Raw genomic sequence first — 12738 nt, forward strand, 5'->3', positions numbered from 1 at the left:
AGCAGTCTTCGCCATAGGAAAGAATTTAGTGAGAAACTTTTGAGTAAGATCCTCCGAATTGGTGATAGACCCTAGTGGCTGAGAATGTAACCAACACTTCGCTTTGTCCCTCAGAGAGAATGGGAATAGTCGCAGCTTGATAGCATCTTCAGAAACATCGTTGAACTTGAAAGTGTCACAGATCTTGATGAAATCCCTGATGTGCATGTTTGGGTCTTCAGTAGGATTACCCCCAAACTGAACTGAGTTATGTATCATCTGGATTGTGCTCGACTTGATCTCAAAAGTGTTACCCTTGATGGTTGGCCTGATGATGCTTGACTGAATGTCATTGATCTTAGGCTTAGAAAAGTCCATTAAAGCCTTAGAATTATCTGCTTGATCCACCATCTCTAATAAAGGTGGTTCTTCGGTTTTCTCTTCTTCAACTACTTTCTCTTCATCCTCAAAATCTTCCCTACAATCCCCTACAACTTATTCCTCGTCTTTTTCCAGAATTCTCCTACGAACTCGTGAACGCGTTTGCATAAACGATCGCTAAATTACCTGAAATACAACAAGAAAAAAGAGTATGTAAGTAACAATGTCCGAATCAATGAACTTTAACGATCACTGATGACAAACACATAAACTAATAGTTAACACTACAGTCCCCAGCAGCGGCACCAAAAACTTGTTAGGGCTAAACACACGCTAATAATTAACGCAAGTATACGCGTTCACAAGTAGTATAGAATCTTTTCTAGTTCGTTCCCACAGAGACTAGCGTTGGTTAACTATGTAATTTATGTAACTATGCACCGATGATATGGTTATTATCCAATGCTAAGACGATAACAATTTGGGTTGTTTATACTACGAATTAAACTAATGATTATAACTAAGAGAGTAAAGAGAGTTGTATATTATATGAGACAAACATGAGATTCTAACTTCATTAATACTTCATTCAATAGCCTTATTGTTCTTAACCTTAGCATGCAATGGTGATGACACTAATCAGATAACATGAAACTGCTAAACGCCAACTTTCGTTGTACGAATAACATACTACCAGACATCCACAAAAGAGATAGAAGCTGAATATACACCAATTATATTGAGACCCTATATGTCTATGGAATTTGACAACATAACGGTTTAAAGCGCTAGTTATCTATCATGATTACACAGGGCAAGTAAGATGGGTAAAATTACCTATGAATCATGCATAACAATAACACATGAACCTATGCTAGCATGGCAAGTTTTAAATCCTTAAATTCACTGTCGTTTCATTAAGAATTAACACGCTATCTTCCAAGTCCGCGACTCTTATAAGACGAATAAGCACAACCACTACTAGGTTATTATTCCATCACCACACACTAAGGCATATAAACAATTTAACTAAAGAAATCCATAAATAAATCCGCTAGAACCCCACAATAACGAATTGCCCATAATCGGACTCATCATCAATGTGGGTTCCGATGAAAGCATGGTATAATAAATGTAGTCTGTATATTTAAATAACAAAACTAAGTACAAAACACGAGTAAAGGTTCACAAGAAAGAAAACTAGCATCCAAGTTACAACTTAGAATAAATGTTCACAAGTAAAAAGAAGATCTTCTTCGTCTTCGTTGAATCTATGCTAAAACGGTCTTCTTACGGCTCTCCTTGCGCTCTGGTACGTCTCTTCTTTGAAAACGTTCTTATTTGAATATATATAGCATCCCTAATTAATCTGGAAGTCTCCCAATTAGAATTGCATTAGAATCAGGATTCAAAACTTTCGCACCGGTACGGCCGCGTGCTATCACAGCATGGGCACGCTGTTATTCTGGAATCCTAGCACGGCCGTGCACTATCACAGCGCAGGCGCCGTCCTTCTAGGAAAAAAATCAGATTTCATCTTTTTCCTTGCTGCTTTGAGCCGGATTTCCACGAGCTTTTATTCCAACACCACCTTGACACCAAATTAGCACCAAAACAATGCTAATTCACCTGATTACCTAGATAATGCCTAAAATATAAAAACACTAGAAAACACATTAAAACACTTACAACTTGAGTACAAATGCATCAATTCAAAGCTTATTAGAGCATAATAAAGTGTCATAAATGCCACTCAACATACCCCCAAACTTGAATCGATGCTTGTCCTCAAGCATAAACATACTCAAAAAACAAGAAACAAAAATGCATGAATGCATGAATGCAACTATATGAATGCAATGATCCCAATAGAATAACTCAACCACTCAACAAGCAACATATCAATAAATGCAGTTACTCGCATAAAGATCAATTAAATCATACAAATCAACTTACAAACTAGAGACGTGCGTGTGTGCAGATGCTTACAGATATACAATCGCAACTAGATCAATAATCATGACTTACTACTTATCAAGGCAATCACAAGGTTATAAATAAAATAAAAAGCTAGACTCAAAATAACCTTTAACACTTCAATTCTTATATTGGAGTTTTAAACGGATTCATGCTTTTATTCAGAACAAAACAACACATATATGCTTATTTGATCGTGCAATGAGTGAGGTCCACAAAAGACTTATACCATAGTACCCATGTAGCGAGCGTTAGGTTAGCGGATCCCAGACTATAAAAGCTTAAGGTCACTAGGCACAAAGTCCCCTAAGAACTTAATAACTCGAGTACTAAAGAGCCCACTCGTGATCAATTATACATAGCACTTATTCTCTTTTTCTTTTCTTTTTTTTCTTTTTCAATTTCTGAACGAGTGTGTTTCGCTCCATCTCGTTCAACCCTAGACTACTCATATAAATATGAGTCGGCTACTAGCCATTTGACAACTAGCCACAACAACTAGCAATGAAATCCAATTGTTCTCCAATTTCTAAAAATCCATGTTAATTTATTATTAAGAGAATATCCTAAATTTTAAATATAAACAAGCGATTAAACCTCGACAAAGAAGCAAACCATGATCAAGATCTAGTACTTAAGCAACCAATAAGACTTAGTGAAATACAATTGTCTCTAGCATGCAAATCAACTTAATACGACTTAACAACTATAAACACGACATCACTACACTAGCATCAATATCATAAGTCAACTGGAAAAATTATTTAAGGGATCATATTATAATGCAAATGCATGAACTATATGAACAAACTAATATAAAACTATCAAAAATGAAAAAAAACTATATGGCAAAATATGCAACTATATGAACTAAAAACTATCATGAATATGCAACTATATGAGACCCACATAAAATATATTCCTTCAACTACTACCCCCAAACTTAAAATATTCACTGTCCTCAGTGAAGGTAATAGTAAGGAATTCAAGCATACTTCATCAGAATCAGGCTCCTTACCCTCAACGGGTGGAGTGTCAGGTGTGTCCGGAGGTGGATACACGGAATCCTGACCAAAAACTGGCCACTAGATATCAACATCGGTGGCTCTAAAAGCTGTCCCCAATGCTTGGGTGAAATCACGTGCAAACCTGCTGTGGATGTCATGCATCGCATCCATCCTCCTAGCCAAACGTTGTACTGTGTCATGCTCATGCCAACTCCCATATCAGCTCATTCCTCCTCCTTATGTGCCTGTTGCGATGGCCCAACCTCATCTTCTAGCTGAGATCTCCATGCAGTCCTGCTTGCTTGAGTGGCCCCAGTAGCTGGCCTCCCACCAGGTAGGTGGTCAAAAGTATAACCAAGCCCCTTCAGATCGAACTTGCCTTCATCCCATTCTTGCATCATAGCTAACATAGTACTATCAATAGGAGCACTCGGGATCTGCAACTACTCGTGTGCGGGCCAATGAATACCAATTGTCACACACAGCTTCGTCACCACGGACGCATACAGAATAGACCCCATAGTACTCACCCTCAAGAATTTCAGAATCCCCTGATAAATCACCATCCCCAAATCTATATAATCACCCTGAAGAATGCCCCATAACAGCCGTGCACGCTCCACAGTAATCTCATGCACATGCGAAGATGACATGATGTTAGCACATATAAAAGCGTTCCATGGACGGGTAAACCTGTTCATTCGGGAAGACGGGAACGTAGAATACTCGGTCATGCCCCTTTTGATCTTCCAGTGAGTATCAGGATGGCACATGGTAGCAACAATAAGATCCAGATCAAAGTCCTCTGAAGTCTTATCATTTCAGGTGTCCTGCCCGGTCTTCCTCACGGGCTGCTCAATCGCAGTTCTGATAGCCTCTGCACTATACTCCACCGTCCTCCCTCAAACCACCGTGAAGCCATTCTTCTCGGCCTTGGCATTCACATAGAACTCGCGAACAACACTCATGGGCACAGCAGTGGGTGCTTCGCAAATAGGAACCCAGCCTATCTCAAGAATCATCTCCAACAGCTGACCATCCTTCCTTGATGGCAGAAACCCCTGTTCCTTGATGATTGGCTTCGAAAGAAGCCTAGTATACTCCGCTTCAGCCTTGGGAGTAGAGAACCTTGGCCTTACACCACCCAAACTTGATGAATCGGTTGTGCTGCTGTCGACTTGTGTTCTTTGTCTCTTGGGTGCCATTGAAAGTGAGTATAGAGAATAATATTTGTGTTTGAGAGAGAATTTGTGTTTGAGAATTTATGAATTGGTGAAGAAGTTTGTGTATGAGGTGTATGTATATATAGATGGTGAAAAGAGAATTTTATATGGAATAGAAGTAGGATTTGATTATGGGAATAATAGGAGTAATGGGTTAGATTTGGAGAGAGAATTATGGGATGTGGGGGAGTAAAATTTGGTTGGGAATTGATTTTGGAACAAAATTCCCGTTTTCCCCCCTTAACTGCCTTTTATTTTTTCTTGAGTCGGGACACGACGCGGTCGCGCGCTACTTCTGCCAAACCGACGCGGCCGCGCACTGTAACAGCACGTGCGCGCCGTGTTTCTGTGAAATCAGCGCGGCCACGCGCTAGGACAGCGCGGCCGCGCCAAGCTTCTGAAGTGAGCCCTAAATTTTTTTATTTTTCTGATTTTTTTGTGATTTTCTCTTTTCTTCTTGCTTCCTCTACTTACTAATGTACAACAAACTTGGGTTGCCTCTCAAGAAGCGCTTGCTTTACGTCGTTAGCTTGACGTAGAACTTGAGATCAAACGAACAATAAAACGGCACTAACCACCTTGCGGTTTGCCGTGTCACCATAGTAATGCTTCAACCTCTGACCATTAACCTTGAATGTTTGGCCCGGATCATTCTCAAAAAATTCCACCGCTCCATGTGGAAATACAGTTTTGACAACAAACGGCCCTGACCATCTTGACTTCAACTTTCCAGGAAAAAGACGAAGACGAGAGTTGAATAAAAGAACTTGTTTCCCCGGCATAAATGATTTGAGCACTAGACCCCGATCTTGCCATCTCCTGACTTTCTCCTTGTACATTTTATTGTTCTCATAGAAGTCAAAACTAGTTGAGCTCATTCAATTGAAGCATCCTCTTCTTTCCGGCTACATCCAAATCCAGAATCAACTTCTTCAAAGCCCAATATGGCTTATGATCTAGCTCCACCGGCAAAGGACACCCCTTACCATAAACCAACTGATACGGTGACATCCCTAGCAGAGTCTTGTATGTTGTTCTATAATCCCAAACAGCTTTATCAAGCTTTAAAGACCAATCTTTTCTCGATGGACACACAAACTTCTCTAGAATGCGCTTGATCTCTCTGTTAGATACCTCGGCTTGACCATTTTTCAGAGGATGGTAAGTCGTAGCAATGTGATGATTCATATTATACCTTTGCATTATAGTAGTGAACTTGTGGTTACAAAAATGCGACCCCTCATCACTGATTAAATGACTCTTGGAGTTCCAAATCTTGTGAATATCTGCTTGTGAAGAAAATTAAGAACTACCTTAGCATCGTTCGTTGGAAGTGCCTTAACTTCAACCCATTTCGATAAATAATCAACCGCCAACAAGATATACTGATTGTTACAAGATGAGACAAATGACCCCATGAAGTCGATACCCCAAACATCGAAGACTTCGACCTCGAGAAGCAAATTAAGAGGCATCTCATCCCTTTTATACATATTCCCCACTCGTTGACATCGATCACATTTTAGAACAAACTGATGAGCATCTTTAAACAAAGTTGGCCAAAAGAAACCTGCTTGAAGAATACTAGATGCTGTCTTTTCTCCACCATAATGTCCTTCATAAGCCGTTGAGTGGCAATCTCGCAAGATCTCCCCCCCCCCCCGTTTTGTTGTAAGGAATACATCTCCTGATGATTTGGTCAGCTCCTTGGCGAAAAATAAATGGCTCATCCCACATATACCACTTCATTTCATGTAAAAATTTCTTCCTTTGAGCTGGAGTCAACTCTGGAGGCATGACGTTACTTACAAGGTAGTTCACAATATCTGCAAACCATGGTTCTTCTGCTTGCACTCCAAATAACTGCTCATCAGGAAAAGACTCATTAATCAAAGACTTATCTTGTGAAGTAGCAATTGGATCATCCAAACGCGAGAGATAATCAGCGACTTGATTCTCAGTCCCCTTTCTGTCCTTGATCTCTAACTCAAACTCCTGAAGTAAAAGAAGCCATCGAATCAACCTTGGCTTCGAGTCCTTCTTCGAGACGAGATATCGAATTGCTGCATGATCAGTAAAAACTGTCACCTTCGTCCCCAGGAAATATGCTCGAAATTTCTCAAAACCATATATGATAACCAAAAGTTCTTTCTCAGTAGTGGTGTAATTCAGTTGAGCACCATTAAGAGTCTTAATAGAATAGTAGACTACATGAAATATGTTGTTCTTGCGTTGCCCAAAAACTACTCCAACTGCATAGTCGCTTGCATCGCACATCATTTCAAATGGTTCAGACCAATCAGGTACAGTTATGACAGGTGCCGTAATCAAACTCTTCTTCAAGGTATCAAAAGCAACAAGGCACTCGTCATCAAACTTGAAAGGAACGTCTTTCTCTAGAAAATTATACAAAGGCTTCGAAATCTTCGAGAAGTCCTTGATGAAATGCCTATAGAAACCCGCATGACCCAGAAAACTGCAAATTCCCTTAACAGATATGGGTGGAGGGAGATTTTCGATCACCCCCACCTTGGCTTTGTCCACCTCAAGCCCCTTGATAGAAACTTTGTGCCCAAGAATGATGCCTTGGCGCACCATAAAATGACATTTCTCCCAATTAAGAACCAAGTTGGTCTCAACGCACTTTTTCAATACTAAACCCAGATTATGCAAGCATTCATCGTAATAAGTTCCAAAGATTGAGAAACCGTCCATGAACACTTCTACATTATTCTCAATCATGTCAGAGAAGATAGCCATCATACATCTCTGAAAAGTGGTTGGCGCTCCACATAGCCCAAAAAAAACTCTTCGGAATGTAAAAGTGCTGAAAGGACATGTGAATGTAGTCTTCTCCTGATCTTCTGGAGCCATAGAAATCTGATTATATCCCGAATAGCCATCCAGAAGACAAAAGTAATCATGCCCAGCCAATCTATCAATCATCAGATCAATGAAAGGAAGAGGGAAGTGATTCTTCCTTGTAGCCTTATTCAGCTTCCTATAATCCATGTAAACTCTCCACCCTGTGACTATTCGTATCAGAATGAGCTCATTCTTTTCATTTTCCACCACAGTGATACCACCTTTCTTTGGCACACACTGAACTGGGCTCACCCATGAACTGTTAGAAATATGATAGATAATTCATACATCTAGCCACTTGAGAATTTCCTTCTTCACAACCTCTTTCATGATCGGATTTAGCCTTCTCTGTTGCTCAACAGTAGGCTTGCTTCCTTCTTCTAGCAGAATTTTATGCATACAATAAGAAGGGCTGATTCTCTTGATATCTGCTATAGTCCAACCTATTGCCAATTTGAACTCTCTAAGAATCCTCAAAAGCTTCTCATCATCAGTACCTGAAAGGTCAGATAAAATAATAACAGGCAAAGTAGATGCCTCACCTAAAAATACATACTTCAAATGTTCAGTTAAAGGTTTAAGCTCAAGGGTAAGAGCTTCTTCAATAGATGGCTTGAGGCATTTCGGAGAACTTTTCAACTCCTCTAATCCAAGAGATTCAAAAGGCATATCCATCTTTTGCTTTCAGGGAGAAGCATTCAAATATTGCAAGTGCTCATCGCCCTCATCATCTTCACTATCAAAATTCCCCAATAAGGCCTTCTCTAAGGCATCGGACCTTTTCAAACGATCGAGTTCAGAATTAACCACATTATCGACCATTTCCACCTTAAAACACTCCTCATTTTCCATAGGGAATTTCATGGCATTATACACATTAAAAGTCACATCCTGATCCATCACTCGGATGGTAAGCTCACATTTCTGCACATCTATCAAGGTTCGGCCAGTAGCCAAGAAAGGTCTTCCCAAGATTATGGGAATCTTCTTATCCTCCTCGAAATCAAGAATTACAAAATCAGCAGGAAAAATGAGTTTATCCACCTTGACCAAGACATCCTCCACAATATCTCGCGGATATATAAGAGAACGATCGGCCAACTGCAAAGTCATGTATGTAGGCTTTGGATCAGGTAAGTCCAACTTTTTGAAGATTGACAATGGCATCAGATTGATTCTAGCTCCCAAGTCGCATAGACATTTATCAAATGACACAGTTCCAATGGTACAAGGAATAGTGAAGCTTCCAGGATCTTTAAGCTTCAGAGGTAATTTTTGTTGAAGCACAACACTGCATTCCTCCGTGAGAGCAACGGTTTCTAAGTCATCAAGCTTCACCTTTTTAGAGAGAATACCTTTCATGAATTTCACGTAACTAGGCATTTGTTCAAGAACTTCAGCGAAAGGTATGTTAATGTGAAGTTTCTTGAACACCTCCAGAAACTTCGCAAACTGCTTATCCAGTTTCTTCTTATATAGCCTCTTAGGAAAAGGAGGTGGAGGATAGATCTATTTCTACCCTGTATTACCCTCAGGAGGAGTGTGCTCAACAGTAGTCTTCCTTGGTTCCACTTAGGCTACCTTCTGCACTTCTTCTTCATCAGCCTCCACTTCAGCAATGGGAGTTTTAGCTACTTCACGATTCGCAACCTTACCAAACCTCAATGTGATTGCTTTAACATGCTCATGCGATTCTTTCATGCTTGGCACTTCAGTATCGCTCGGAAGCATGCCAGGTTGACGATTCACAATTTGCCCAATCTGGTTTTCCAAGGTCTTGATAGAGACGGTTTGGCTCTTGCACACGAGTCTCAAATCCTCCAATTCAGATTTTTAATTAGCTTGAGGTAACTGCTGAAGTTGAAGTTGTTGCTTTGGGACATACTGCGGTTGTTGAAAACTTGGAGGGTTATACTGCCTTGCTGTATAAGGCTGATAAGATTACTGCACCGCATTCTGACTATTGCTCCAGCTGAAGTTATGATGATTGCGATTGTTTGGATGATAAGTGGCTAGAGCTTGTTGTTGTGATCTCTGAAAGTTGCTCACAAATTGAGCTGATTCACTGGAAATAGCGCACTGCTCAGTTTCATGTGCTCCCGCACAAAGTTCACAAACTCTAGTAATCTGATTAACTCTGCAATTAGCCAAAGAGTCCATTTTCATCGTTAAAGCTTGAAGTTGAGCAGCTATAGCAGTAGCTTGATCCACTTCCAGAATCCCTGCTACCTTTCCTTGCAACATTCTTTGTGTAGGATTCCGGTATTCACTCGCTGCCATTAGCTCAATCAACTCATAAGCTTCATTGTAGCTTTTAGCCCATAAGGCTCCACCAGATGCTGCATCAAGCATAGGTCTAGAGTGTGTACCTAGACCATTGTAGAAACAGTTTATAATCATCCAATCAGGCATGCCGTGGTGTGGGCACTTCCTTAGCATCTCCTTGTATCGATCCCAAGCCTCACACAGAGATTCACCGGTTTGCTGAGCAAACTGAGTAAGAGCATTCCCGATTGCAGCAGTCTTCGCCATAGGAAAGAATTTAGTGATAAAATTTTGAGTAAGATCCTCCCAATTGCTGATAGACCCTGGTAGTAGAGAATATAAACAACACTTCGCTTTATCCCTCAGAGAGAATGGGAATAGTCGCAGCTTGATAGCATCTTTAGACACATCGTTGAACTTGAAAGTGTCACGGATCTCGATGAAATCCCTAATGTGCATGTTTGGGTCTTCAGTAGGATTACCCCCAAACTGAACTGAGTTTTGTATCATCTGGATCGTGCTCGACTTGATCTCAAAAGTGTTAGCCTTGATGGTTGTCCTGATGATGCTTGACTGAATGTCATTGATCTTAGGCTTAGAAAAGTCCATTAAAGCCTTAGAATTATCTGCTTGATCCGGCATCTCTAATAAAGGTGGTTCTTCGGTTTTCTCTTCTTCAGCTACTACCTCTTCGTCCTCAAAATCTTCTCTACGATCCCCTACAACTTCTTCCTCATCTTTTTCCAGAAATCACCTACGAACTCGTTAACGCGTTTGCATAAATGATCGCTAGATTACCTAAAATACAACAAGAAAAAAGAGTATGTAAGTAACAATGTCCGAGTCAATGAACTTTAACGATCACTGATGACAAACACATAAATTATAAGTTAACACTGCAGTCCCCGGCAGCGGCGCTAAAAACTTGTTAGGGGTAAACACGCGCTAATAATTCACGCAAGTATATGCGTTCGCAAGTAATATACAATCTTTTCTAGTTCATTCTCACAGAGACTGGCGTTGGTTAACTATATAATTTATGCACCTATGCACTGATGATATGGTTATTATCCAATGCTAAGACGATAACAATTTGGGTTGTTTATACTACGAATTAAACTAATAATTATAACTAAGAGAGTAAAGAGAGTTGTATATTATATGAGATAAATATGGGATTCTAACTTCATTAATACTTCATTCAATAGCCTTATTGTTCTTAACCTTAGCATGCAATAGTGATGACACTAATCAGATAACACGAAACTGCTAAACGCCAACTTTCGTTGCACGAATAACATACTACCAGACATCCACAAAAGAGATAGAAGCTGAATAGATACCAATTATATTGAGACCCTATATGTATATAGAATTTGATAACATAACCGTTTAAAGCACAAGTTATCTATCATGATTACACAGGGCAAGTAAGATGGGTAAAATTACCTACGAATCATGCATAACAATAACACATGAACCTATGCTAGCATGGCAAGTTCTAAATCCTTAAATTTACTGTCGCTTCATTAAGAATTAACACGCTATCTTACAAGTTCGTGACTCTTATAAGACGAATAAGCACAACCAATACTAGGTTATCATTCAATCACCACACGCTAAGGCATATATATAATTTAACTAAAGAAATCCATTAATAAATCCGCTAGAACCTCACGATAACGATTAGCCCATAATCGGACACATCATCAACGTGGGTTCCGATGAAAGCATGGTATAATAAATGTAGTCTTTATATTTAATAACAAAACCAAGTACGAAACAAGAGTAAAGGTTCACAAGTAAGAAAACTAGCATCCAAGTTATAACTTAGAACAAAGATTCACAAGTAAAAACAAGATCTTCTTCATCTTCGTTGAATCCGTGCTAAAACGGTCTTCTTACGGCTCTCATTGCGCTCTGGTACGTCTCTTCTATGAAAATGTTCTTATTTTAATATATATATCAGCCCTAATCAATCTGGAAGTCTCCCAATTAGAATTGTATTAGAATCAGGATTCAAAACTTTCGCACCGGCGCGGCCGCGCACTATTATAGCGCGGGCGCGCGGTCATTCTGGAATCCTAGCGCGGCTGCGCGCTATCACAGCGCGGGCGCGCCGTCCTTCTGGGAAAAACTCAGATTTCATCTTTTGCCTTGCTGCTTCGAGCCGGCTTTCCATGAACTTTTATTCCAACACCCACCACCTTGACACTAAATTAGCACAAAAAAAATGCTAATTCACCTGATTACCTAGATAATGCCTGAAATGCAAAAATACTAGAAAACACATTAAAACACTTAACAACTTGAGTACAAATGCATCAATTCAAAGCTTATTACAGCATAATAAAGTGGCATAAATTCCACTCAACAGCTTATTAACTTATCGATAACTCGGAGTTCTCTATTCAAATTTGACTTGTCGACAACTCAGAGTTCTCTAGTGAATTTTAGCTTATCGATATCTCTGAGTTCTCTAGTGGAATTTGACTTATCGATAACTCAGAGTTCTCTAATGAATGTTGACTTGTCAATAACTCTGAGTTCTCTAGTGGAATTTGACTTATCGATAACTCAGAGTTCTCTAATGAATGTTGAATTGTCGATAACTCTGAGTTCTCTAGTGAAGAAATGACTTGTCGATATCTCCAATCTTCATGTCTTCAATTTGGCTTTTCGATATCTCTGTGAGTTCTCTATAAGCTTTTCTGACTTCTTGATAAGTCATTCGGAGTTCTCGAATGACTTCTTTATAACACTAAATATGTGACTTGTAGAGATCTTGACTTAGAATATTTTTATCCAAACAGATTTATTCAACTCCAAGATTCTTCAAAATTCTTCTAAGGCATGATATTTGTTACGACCGGCATTTTCGTGTAATATTATTTGTGGATTTGGTATAATATTAAAGCCAAATAAAAATATGTTCAATGATTGTACGATTGTGTAAGCGAGAATTTCTGCATTATAAAATTGTTATGTGTAGTACATGATTTTTTCAAAGCAAAAGTTTATTTATTTCCTTTATTTTTGAT

General features: G+C 39.4%; 1 non-coding gene across 1 annotated transcript; it reads left to right on the forward strand.

The window, feature by feature from the left end:
- Positions 1-9842: 9842 nt before the first annotated feature.
- LOC141663149 (small nucleolar RNA R71) lies at positions 9843-9949 on the forward strand. The gene has a single exon (XR_012551233.1). It is a non-coding gene; the product is annotated as a small nucleolar RNA R71 (small nucleolar RNA).
- Positions 9950-12738: the final 2789 nt, after the last annotated feature.

Source organism: Apium graveolens, chromosome 5, assembly GCF_009905375.1.
Source record: "Apium graveolens cultivar Ventura chromosome 5, ASM990537v1, whole genome shotgun sequence".
NCBI classification, from domain to species: Eukaryota; Viridiplantae; Streptophyta; class Magnoliopsida; order Apiales; family Apiaceae; genus Apium; species Apium graveolens.